The 12,272-nt window shown below is 43.8% G+C and overlaps 1 protein-coding gene across 1 annotated transcript in view; it reads right to left on the bottom strand.

Annotated features, from left to right (window-relative positions):
- Positions 1 to 12,272, bottom strand: part of LOC119177636 (uncharacterized) — a 142,190-nt gene that overhangs the window by 29,773 nt on the left and 100,145 nt on the right. The window lies entirely within an intron of this gene.

Raw genomic sequence — 12,272 nt, 5'->3', positions numbered from 1 at the left:
CTGTATGACGAGCTGCGTAGCATGGAAAATAAAATCTGTGGCATACTTCGGTGTGCTTTAAATACTGCTGAACTAACGGCTCGGGTGAAGACGTTAATAAACGCAGCAGCGTTTATTTTCGGATCGTTGATGAAAAGAGCCTAGTTGTCGCTTCGTGATCCGACGACTCTTGTTTAAATATTTCCGGCTCATGAAAAAAAAAAATTCAATATAAGCAGTTGGTTCGTACGTACTGAGATGCGCACGATCACGGTAGTAAAAAAAAATATCTGCTTACGATTTTCAATAAGAGCAAATATTGACCGTGTACATTAATTGATTGCAGCTTTTATTTGCTAGAACAAAATCTGTAGCCTTAGGTTTTACAAGCAAGAAAAAGCCTCTTAATTTCCCATATAGATTAGGGAATTCGGAAATAAATAAAATGCTTTGAAGTTGCAGTAACATCCGACCTGAACTGAGAACAACACATAGCGGCTATTTGTTCAAAAGCACAATGAAAACTGTAGTTTGTCAAGAGACCACTAAGGAACGTACCTCTTGAGGTTTAACTAACCACGTATTAAACAATAATTATACCGGCACCTGAAAGGGCCGACATAATGTGGAGTCCCCATCGCAAATTTATCACAAATAATTGAGCGAGACGAAAATTTAGCAGTCAGATTTGTATATTCAAGTTATTCCAGGCATACCAGGGTAACCGATCTGCGTAAAAAGAGCTGAACTGTGTTGTCTTGAGCAACAGAGAATAATTTCCAAAATAAATTTTTGGTATAATTCATATCATGATTATTATAAAGTATCCAGGACAGAACATATCCTCGAACCCCGAAGACACTGCTTAAGAACTAACCACAACAAGACAATACGGCTGCCTAAAAGTCACGACAACGTTCATAAAACTTTTTCATCATCAATAGCATACTGGAATAGTCTACCATCCTTTGTGGTGAAATGTGATTCGGTAGGATATTTTGCTCAAGAAATGAGTGGTATTTATTGATCTAATTAGTGTATTACATTTTTGTAATGTACTCACATAGCATTGTATCGTTGAAGTTGTTGTCAACATGCCACCCAGTATTTAGCTGCTTCTTTGGGATGTGTTCGTCACTTTCGACATGCACGAAAGTAATCATTTTATGCACTACCAGTCTTGCTCATAGACCGAGAACGTCTTCAGTATATTGAAATACAATAAATAAAAAAAGTAGTTTTTGAACGAGGCTGCTGGCTGATCTATAAAATTAATAATCCAAATTTAAATCGGTGTATTTGAAAGTGTTAAATTCCGCACAAACATATAGAGATAAAAAAAGCTTACGTTTTGATTGCTGCCTTGAAGAAGAAAAGGGCTCTAGTCAAGACGTTGGGGCTCCAAGCGACAATTCGTGTTTAAGAAGTAACGAGTATGGTAATATGTGTTGCGCGTGTATCACGTAAACGCCTCCAGCAGTAAGTATACTTGCCCCTGATGGTACGCTCACAAACATCTCCTAGCGTTGACTGTTGGAACGAGCGATCCTTTGCCGGAGCCGGCGAAAAGGCAGTCGTAAAAAATTGCCCGCAGCTTCCCTCGGGGGAACACTGAGGAGGATGCGGAGCATATAATTGGTTAATGGGGTGTTAAAGTGCGACTTACTTGGGTCGATGGCTAAATTGGTTAACGTGGTTGTGAAATGGGGTGTTAAATTGCGACTTACTTGGGTCGATGGCTAAATTGGTTAACGTGGTTGTAGGAGGGTGTGTTAAATGAGTGAACACGTACACACGTATGCGAAAGGGCGGCGCTGGTCGAAGGGACGTCGATCATTGTGTTTGTGGATTCGTTGGAATTCATTTCACCGCGACCTTGGACGTCGACGCGCCGTACAAACCAACAGACGAGCGGCAACTGAGCGAGCGAGCGCCGACCTTGAGTATATATACAGCGCGACGGCGCATGCACTGTCAGCTGTCGAATGTTCGAGAAGGGGGAGAAGCGCAACGGCGCATGCGCGCGCGTCAGCTGCCGATGTTCTCGAAGCGTGACGGCGCATGCGCGCTACATTATACAGCTAGCGAATGTTCGTGAAGAGGAGAAGCGCACGCGGTGTGTAGAGGAGGAAGGGTGCACAGATGGTGGAGGAGTGAAGCGCGCGCGGTGTGTAGATGAGGAAGGGATGCACAGATGGTGGAAGAAGGAGGAGGAAGCTTGCGGACGGCGCCGCACTACAAGCCTCGAGTATTAGATGCTCCGCATCTAAAAAACATATCGCATGACGACCAGAAGGGACGTTTTGCGCTGCTGCCGCGAGTTCGCGGAGATGTGGTTCGACCACCGCTCGCTCGCTCAATTTAGTTTTCTGGAGTACGTGAACGTTTGAGCAGTTTTAGTTTGGTCTATATAGGCGCTGCCTATACGTCTAGTTAATGGAAGCGAAGATCTCGCGCCGTGGCCTCTGTTTCATCATATAAAACCAGGCGACGCTGCTGGCGTCTTTTTGCCAGCTGCTCTCATCACATTACTTTCCTAATCTCTTTGATGGTCGGCAACGTTGTAATCTGCTTTCGTGTGCCCCATCGCGTTTTGAATTTGCCAACTCTTTCGACATGGATATGTCGGAAAGATTTGCAGTGGAACAGCGAAATAGATCGGAGAAAGAAAAAAGGACTCGAGGGTACGTGCACATAATGAAAAGGAAGAACATTCGTCGTTCCTTCATTCCCGTGTGTCACCGTTTCCATTGTTCAGAATGAATGGAAGGGCTTTGCGGCTGCAGACAAATCTTGGCTTCCAGAAAAAAGGTAGACGTCCTGATTCGTGACATTATGACCGCCGTATACGAGGATTTCGTAACGGCATTATCCGTCATAACTGCAAAAGTGACGCTTATTTAGTATAGTGACCACATTATTGTCTAGCAAAAGAAACAAATGGAGTTCTGTTTACTATTTTGCTGTTACACAGATTAATCTCCTTCCCTTTCTTTTTGCCATCTCTCCCTCTTTCTTGCTTTTACAAATTTTCAAATTCTGGCTCGTTAATGTAGGAAACGTCATGCTCAATAGAGACAAAGCGAGAGGGAGGAATGTTGAGGAAAAAATATCCCTGCATTAATAATGATACCTGGGGTTTAACGTCCTGAAACGAGAGTATGACCATAAGGGACGCAAAGGGAAGGGTTCGAAAGTTTTGACATCACAAATGCACTGACATCACATAATACACGAGGTTTTATCATTTAGCCTCGATCAAAATGAGACTGCCATGATCCGGGATCAAACTTTCGTGTCAGCATGCAGCTGAACACCGTAACCGATACACCCGTGGCAGATATACCTGCATTACAGCTGGTAAATGAACATGCACAAAATAGCAAGAAGACTAAGAGTGCTCATGAAAAGGAAACGTCAGACAAGCAAAGGTAAACGCTGGAATAACGCAATCATAAGTTCTACATATGATAAACATGGTCCTACAAAAGTTCGATGCGACATGGGGCTGAAGTAGCAATCGTTGTGCACGTGTAAATGCGCCGAATCCGGTGTTGGGCCCGCCTCGCGATACCTGCAAACTTCTTAATTTCGTCTTCCCACTTTGTTTTCTCTCTCACTCTCACACATTTACCTTCTCTTAAAATTAAGTCGGTTATACTCTTGATGACCAGCGGTTATCCTGCCTACGCGCTACGTGTCCGGCTTACGTCCGCTTCTTCTTGATTTCAACCTTGAAATGTTTTCGCGTTTCATTACGGACAGTCGTTCAGTATGGTTCGCGCTAGGCCGAGCAGCAGCGCTTTTGGGCACACTTCAGCAGCTGTGATATGAGAGCAGATGCTTCCAAGACCTTTTTTAGCGCGAAAGGTTTTTGTAAGAGCAAATACCTTTCGCGGGGTGAACAAAAAAATTCATAGTTTGCAGCAGTGTCGACACTCCACTTGCCCTCCTTCTCTTAGGAACTCCCCCCCACCCTTTCTTGCAGTGAGGTAGCCAAACGGCGTTCACATGTTATCTCACTCTCCCTCTGTTCATGCTCATAATGTTGTAGTAACCATGTCATTAGCTTGTATTTAATGACATCGATGCATAAAGATTCGAACTGTAAATCATATATCGCGATCGCATTGCAAAACATAGCATGCATTGTTATTCTGAAATAAATAGACTAAGTTTTGTGCGCAAGTTTTTATAATGCTTACATAAAAAGCCCTACTAATTATTTCCAAGCAATGATCACTTTAGCTGAAGGCACTATGTCGAGAATGTGAGGCCTTACTTTCAGAGTTCGAAGCGGATAATAACTTCGGTAGGTAACTCAGGAATGTGCGTCACCTACAAGGGTACACTGTACAGACATTGCCTGTACTACAAAACAAAATTTCATGCCCAAACACCTGCTTAATCAAATCGCTTACCCTGCGGCAAGTGGAAAGATAAAGGCACGTATTTGATTGGACGATAGTGAAGTGCTTACTAAGAATTACTTGTGCACGCACGCATGTCATCGGGCGTTTTAATCAATATTGCTGTTTGCATCCGGTACGTGGTGAAAACGCACTCGAATGAGAAGCTTGTTAATAACATATAGAAATGTGCCCTAGAAAAGAACAAGCTTTTTTTTTTAGTTCACCAGTGTTTCTCTGCACGATACGGCCACGTCGCACTGCCATTAAATTTTCTCCCAGAAAAACAAACAAAAAAGTATACACATGCTGACTGATATAGGCCAGGATATATATTACTTCCTCGCACCCGTTCAGAACAAGACACTTAATCTCAACCCTCGTCGCCAGCTGCCGCAGAAGTCTGCGCAGGGCTGCGCATTTAGAGACAAGGCAGCTGGCAAAGACACAATGAAAGAGCACTTGCCGGAAATATACAATAACAGTCTGCCGTTGAACGCAGTGCCCGTTCAAGAAAGGCTACGTGTAAAATAAACAAACAAATCACAGCATATCGGCAGAGTGAATGATGATGAGTGGGGTGAAGCGTCCGTCGTCCCGTCCGCGCTTCCGTCCGTCCGTTTGTTCTTGCTTCCGTCCATTCATGCGTCCATCCGTCCATCCATTCGTCCATCCGTCCATCCGTGCGTCCGTGCGTGCGCCAATGCATCCGTCCTTGCGTCGGTCCGTGCATCCGTCAGTGCGTCCGTCTATCCGTCCGCCAATGCGTCCATGCGTCCATCCATCCCTGCGTCTGTCTGTGCGTTCGTCCGCGCGTCAGAACTGCGGACAGACGATAGACGGTGGCAGCCAGTGGATGATTCACGGTTTGCCGATGAAACCCTCCGAGGCTTCGCCCCACTTATCATCATTCACTCCGTGTATATGCTATAAGGTGGTTACTACATACATGCAGACACAGCTGATGACCAACCCACACCTTAAGCAGCTTCGCCCCTAAAAGTGCTCGTCGATAAATTTAATGCCGTAGCTGATAAGAACCAAATACAGGAAGCGCATGAAACCGGGTTATGGGGTTGTCATGATGGGATGAGCGGATCATCGAATCAAACCGCAGACGGCCGTAACGTGCAGCTACAACATGGAGTAACATAAAAAAAGTCACAACTTTATCGCAAAGGCGAATCAATGAACGTGATAGCAACAAATTGAAAAGGTCCCAGATCGAAACGTGCCCCGTATTTCTCACGCACAAATGACGCACGAAGCGTACTGACAGGTACAGACGAACGCGAATAAGACTCTCAGTTGTTACTTCGCTGTGTCTGAAAAGCGCGCCCTTTTCGCAAACAGAGATGTGCAATGATTGCAGTTACCTTTGTGTGCCCGGTAACTACAACAGAATCATTCCGGTGAAAGACTAAGGCCAGCCAAGACGTACGATCCTCCCCACCGCGAGATAAAAGCGCGCTAGTAAGCGTTCACCCCCCTCCTCTTCTCCGCGGGGCAAAGTACGCGTGGGCGATGAGAGCGCGCGCCGCCGCGTCGTGACGATGTGGCCACGCACGCTCATTGCGCCTTCTTGCTGGTAATGCTGAAAATACAATAGTTTTTCTGAGGTGCCCGTCCCCAGGAGTAAGTAGTAGATGTGAATTCACTGCTTTCAAGGAAAAGCACGAGCTAGTTATCTACTACAATACCTCTTGTAGTGCATTACACGTCAACGTGTCTTTGCGACTGTGATTGTGACTTTCTTATCCGTCTTTATCTCCTCTCATGCACCTGGTCGGGTAGGATTTGACATGAATCGGATGTGAGAGGAGTGAACATGGCGTCCACGCGCCGGCAACGTTGTCACGCTCTGTGTTCACGAGAATTTAAGGCAATGAAGAAGTACGGACAGCAGCGGGGAGACGCGATAAAAGGTGTCCGATAACGTGCCCGGCGTGCGTCGTGGTCTTCGCTTGTTTCGACTGCATGCAGCTTGGATGCTGCTAGCTGTACAAACGCCATCATTACCTTCTAATGTGAAGTGCGTATTGCATTCATCATTGAAGCCTTGAACTAACATTCCTCGCATTGTGCTGTTCGCCACAGATAGCTTTTTTTTTTGTGCTCTTCACTTCGTGTATTATATTCGTGAATTGCTTGAAACGCAAAAAAAAAAGACTGTTTACAATACTGTGTAGCACGTTTGCGAGAGAATCGTTTCTTGGCTCTAGAAAGTGAGTCGCCGTTCGCGTTGTTAGGTTTTTTTTTGTGCCGGTGCATGCATTCGAATTCAGTGCATGTACGAGATGGGATGGAAGGTGCAGATATGTTTAGTATCGTTATATGTGGCGTTCGAAAATTGCTTGAAGCTCCACTGAGCGCAATAAGGGAGAAGTAGTAAATCTAGAAAAATGTTTGTTAGCTAAAGCTAGGGTGTAATCTTTGAGCAAACACCCCTGTTTTTTTACCAACTTGCATAGCATCTAAAACTGCTTTGTTCTTGCTGCGGAAACTGTTTGTGACTGTTTTTCACGAAGGGACGTTTGTGAGGTGAGTAGGAGAAAATTTGTGCGAAGGCAGCAAAGAAAACATAGCCAACATTTTTCTCTTCTGTGGATGGTTGATGCTGGAGTCAAGTGCTGCGGCAACTACTGCCGTGTTGCGTTGTGCACTGTATGCGTATTTGTGTGCATTTATTGCAGTTTCACTGTTCTGCAGGTCTTCTTATGGTGTTGCCTATATGTCATGTTCTTGTGTGTAATTCTTGCAGTGCAATGAAACTGTCTCTTCATGCCCGCATTCATCAAACATTAACAAAATGGGCATGTGCTTACCAAGAAAATCACTTGAAAATGAAAATTTTCGCTCCTCCAACGATTCTTTTTATATTTAAAATGTGTGCATAGAGACATAGTGCCGTCGTGTGCTTGACACTCTGGCGGTGCAGATTACACGAAGTCGATCAATCCATGCAATGACACGTTAAAGAAATAAAGTTTGGCTTCAGAGACGAGCATGCACATAGAAGGTTCTCGGAGGCTGTATAATATATATATATATATATATATATATATATATATATATATATATATATATATATATATATATATATATATATATCGTATAATATTGCTATAAAATAGCCTTCGAGACATCTTTTTTGCGGTCTCCTATCTCTGAGGCTGCAAAGGTTCCAAATGGCCGTTTGGAGCGCTGCGAACACAAATCAGCCAAAGAGGAAAGGCCAGAGAGGAAAACCAGGCAATGGTAGAGTGTATATCAAAGGACATTCAGGAGTTAGGAAGAGAGTGCGAGATCATTATACTAGGAGACATGAATGCGCACATAGAAGATATAGATGGGTATACCGACCCGACAGGCAAGATGATCATGGATATGTGTGAAAAGCTTGATTTGATCATTTGCAACAGTACCGAGAAGTGTGAAGGGCAAATAACATGGGAGGTAGGAAGGCTTCAGTCGACGATAGATTATGCACTGATGTCACATAGGATGTATGATAAGCTCAGGGAAATGCACATAGATGAAGGTGGCTCCAGAAGTCTGGGTAGCGATCACAAACGTATCAAGCTAAGTTTTGGAAGAGCAGTGAAAGTGGGAAGGAGACAAGATGAGCAACTACAGGAAAATTTTTATCCAGAAAGGCAAATTGAAATAGCCACTAAACAAATTGCGAAAGTAATCACGGAGGATAATAAGACAGTGTGGACATACACGAATCTAATTAGACTCTTTGAGATAGAGCTTGCTAAGACGCGTGACAAGTCACCCCGGAAAAGAAGACACAAACCCAAAAGTTGGTGGGATGAGGAAGTTAAGAGAGCCATAGAAAAACGTCAGGAAGCCTCTAGGGAACACAGACATGCTAAGCAGCGGGGTGAACCGACAGATGATGTGGAAAGAAAATGGATAACCTTTCTAAGCTGTAGAAGGGATGCATCCCTTCTGATCAATGAAAAAATTAGAAGGAAGCTCAGTGGCTGGCAGAAGTACATAAAAAAGATAGAAAGGCAGCTGCGAAATTTTGGAACCATCTAAACTCCCTAAGAAATGAGACGAGCCTAGAGCAGAACTTTATAACTACAACCCAAGGTGCTAGGCTAGAAGGGGACGAAGCTATTGAATATATAAGAACAAGGGTGACAGAAAAATTTCAACAAAGAAGTACTTTATGCACCACAATAGACAAGGACGAATCAAGTGGTGCAATGGCTCCATTCCCCGATCTAAAGGGTACAGCCACATCCATCCATCCATCCATCCATCCATCCAGCCACAGGGGTCTATGGGAGTGTCCCCTCTTAACTTTTATATATTTCTACAATGTACCACACTTAGAGCGGCTCATGTGCCTCCTTTTTGTACGATTCGGCAGCATTGAGTTACGCCACGTTCATTCGCTGGCTGCTACTTGTTCAGTCATGTGAATTCTGTTATAGGGAAAGCATCTCCTGTGTGGGAGGTATTCTGAGGTGACTCTGCGCGAGATCTCACGAGATTATAGCTTCGTACTTCTACATGTTCCAGCTTCTTGGTACTCTGCTGTTGTTTGTAAGCGCTGGGGCCAGGAACATCGTCGCTGGCAGTCTTATCGACACCTACCTCGTGAAATAGACAGATGTCGCCAAACGTGATAACCTCTAAATACGACGCCAGTATTTCTTGATTGTTTTGTGCAACCTGTCATGATCCCGTATCGACTTTGAGCCACATTTTTCGGCCAAAGTATACAATAATGATAGTAACTATCGATGTTGAACGTCTGAAAGCTAAGATATGATTATTAGCCACAGCGGAGGGCTCAAGAAAATTCGAGCACCTGGGTTTTTTTTATAACGCGAACCTAAGCACACGCTTCCACAGCCATTCGCCTTCACAGAAATGCGATAGCCACGGACGTAGGACGGAATTCGATCCAGCGATCTTCCAGTCACAGTTCAAAACTATAACGACTAGATTACTGACGCTTAGTCGCCAAAATATACACAAGGTCTTTCAGCGCTCATTGTTTGCCAGGAACAGCAGGAAGGGGGGGGGGACCATATTAGGACGAAAGTCTGTCTTTATCACACGATTTACTGCAATGTTAGCTTCCTATTAACTTGAGTGTGATGTTGCAAAAAGTTTGGTTCTTGATAAGGTTACCGTCTTCCGCAGCACCGTGCGGCCAGGACCCTCACCAGGCTTTGCACAAATGCATGAGTGCCCATATCGCTCGCGTCTTTACCATTTTTGTAGTTGATAGATAGCGACTACATTAGACGGAACGCCCACCCGAGAAAGCTGAAAAGCTTTCTTTGTTATTCTTTTCCCAGTTCCCGCTCACTTCCCAACATTTTTCTCTTGCTTACCTCGCGTCGTAGAAACATGATCTGTGCACTTTGACAGGCATAATTGATGAAGTCCGCTGCGTGAAGCATATATAGTTAGGCCTTTTACGTCTAATTTGTAGCATATTTTATGTGATTTACTGTTTCTTAATGCTCTCTTACTTACAACACAGCTAATGTATGTGTCGCTCGTGCTTTCATTTTTGCCTTGAGACATCAAGGTAAACTTGGGTTCTTTTTTATTTAGTTCTCACAGCAGCACATATTCTGGTGCTCTTACCTCGCTGCATTAAGCCATGCGTCTGGCTACTTCCTCTCACCCTATCGAAATGCGTATTACGAGCATATTTGCGCACACTACACAATAATAAAAGCACAAAAGAGATGCAGAAAGCTTTAACGAGTGTTGTCTGCGTAAGCAAATAGCTGAGAGGTTTCAGTAACCTATACCCACTTTAATAAGCAAGCGCCAGCGTTAAGTCCATTTATTTTTTACTAAGATGAGGATGTAGTGTTCAGTGTTCTTTATGCGTAGTTCTATAAAGATCAAAGCCCTAAATAAGTCACGTTAATTGAAGTAGGATGAAGGTGGCTACGCGTGTATAGGCTGGTTAGTAATACGCTTATTTTCACCAACTTCTTTGATACTGAGAGGCGTAATTTTTGGAAGCTTAAAGGTGTACCAGTGCAAGATATTTATCGCAACCTTGACTCACACAAACACTCACACATCCTCCCGAGTAACACACACGACACGCAGCGCTCAATGTTACTCGGGTGGATGTGTGAGTGTTTGTGTGCGTGTTTGCGAGAGTCAAGGCTGCTCTAAAATCTTACAGTGTAACGAATAACCAACTAACCCGACAACTAGTTTGTTGAGCTAAACGTGCACCTATGCGATTTTCGAAGCTGAGTTTACGATAAAAATCTCTCGACTGCAGAGACGGCTTTAATCAATATTATCATTTCAATTTTTACGTCTCAAATCAAGACACGGTCATGAGACACGCCTTAACAAAAAGCTCCACAAATTTCGACCATCAGGTGTGGTGTGCATTGCACTCAAATCGCACATGGCTTTGAAATTTCGCCTCCGTCGAAATGTGACCGCCACGGCTGGGATCGAACCCGCGACCATTTGGTTCGCAATAACTATTGTTCGACAGGGGCGGGCCACTTCTGAAGCTTTTGAAATGCATATATTTTATTTTAACTATAATATTTTGGTTGTGGATTTCAGTTTAATTCAACTTTTTACTTTAACTTTAATGTGAATTTTCGTATGGTACACCTACTGAGGCCGGTACTAGAGTATGCAGTACAAATTTTGTTGACTTCACGCAGCACCATGAGGACGTCACGTATATATATATAAAAAGGAAATGGCTGCTCGCACTTACATGCATTCCTCGATAGTCTGCTCTTTCAGTGTGACTTCTTTTTCTTTATTGATGCAATGCAAGGAGATTTTGGCGCAAAAATAAGGTTGCGGCTACTCCTATACATTTAGAGGTGTCCAACAAAAAGCACGTGGAGTTCAAGTTTCCAAGCGTAAGAGGTCTACAGCACATAATTATAACAATACAGTGTGCAATATAAAACATGTGATTTAAAAAAATGTATTTAACAATGTCAGATATGTGCATATGCGGTGATGTTAACAAACTGAAGAGTAACCAATGCATATACAGCCAACAGTCACATAATTGTCAACATAATAGTCTACAGTCACATAAATATGTTTGTTAGGTTAAAAAAAGAAAAAAAAACACTAATATTGACCAAGAATGCCAGTGTCTTCAAGAAAAACTTTCAATAATTTTTCTGCACTCTTTTGTAAACCTCTTGTTGGCGACGGGGCCAAGAGACTGAATGGTTTTCGATCTAAAGTCATTAAATATGACTGAAGTCGCCGTCTGGGTGTTACTTGATCTGGGCATTCTAGAAGGAGGTGACATATGTGCTCATCTACAAAACCACAATCACATTCAGAAGTTTCAGCACACCCAATTTGTGTAAAAATGCTTGGTGTAGGGAGTTCATATTCTAATGGGTCCATAAAGGTGTTAAGATAACGGAATTTTAAATTCAATTTGCAGTTCTATATGATATGAGAGAAGTGGTTATAAGATGGAAAAGAAGAGAAAAGTGAGCCCCGTAACTGTCTGCATCAGGGTGCGGCACCTCAACAGTAGCTCACAAGGGATGGGGGTGAGGAGGGATTAAAAGGATAGGATTAAATGTATATATAGAGATAGATGCGCTGGGACAGTGAGCGAGGACATATGAGTGTTAGGAGAGGTAGGAAAGATGGAAACACGGTCACAGGAGTCTGAGGACGGGGCACCACTTGCGAGAGCTCTTGTCGGCGTCAGGAGATGGCGTAGGGCAAGTCCAGTAGGTCAGAGCTACGCTGTCGTCGGAGATCAGCGTCAGAAGATGACGTAGGGCCAGCCCAGTCGGCCAGAGCTACGCTGACCTCGGAGATCGCGAGGGCACAACCGGCCGGCACGGAATCCAGCGAGCGAGTCAATCTATATGA

This window comes from Rhipicephalus microplus, chromosome 2 (genome assembly GCF_043290135.1).
Source record: "Rhipicephalus microplus isolate Deutch F79 chromosome 2, USDA_Rmic, whole genome shotgun sequence".
Classification (NCBI taxonomy): Eukaryota; Metazoa; Arthropoda; class Arachnida; order Ixodida; family Ixodidae; genus Rhipicephalus; species Rhipicephalus microplus.
The sequence above is the reverse complement of the archived record's forward strand: the minus strand, read 5'-3'. Positions and strand labels throughout refer to the sequence as shown.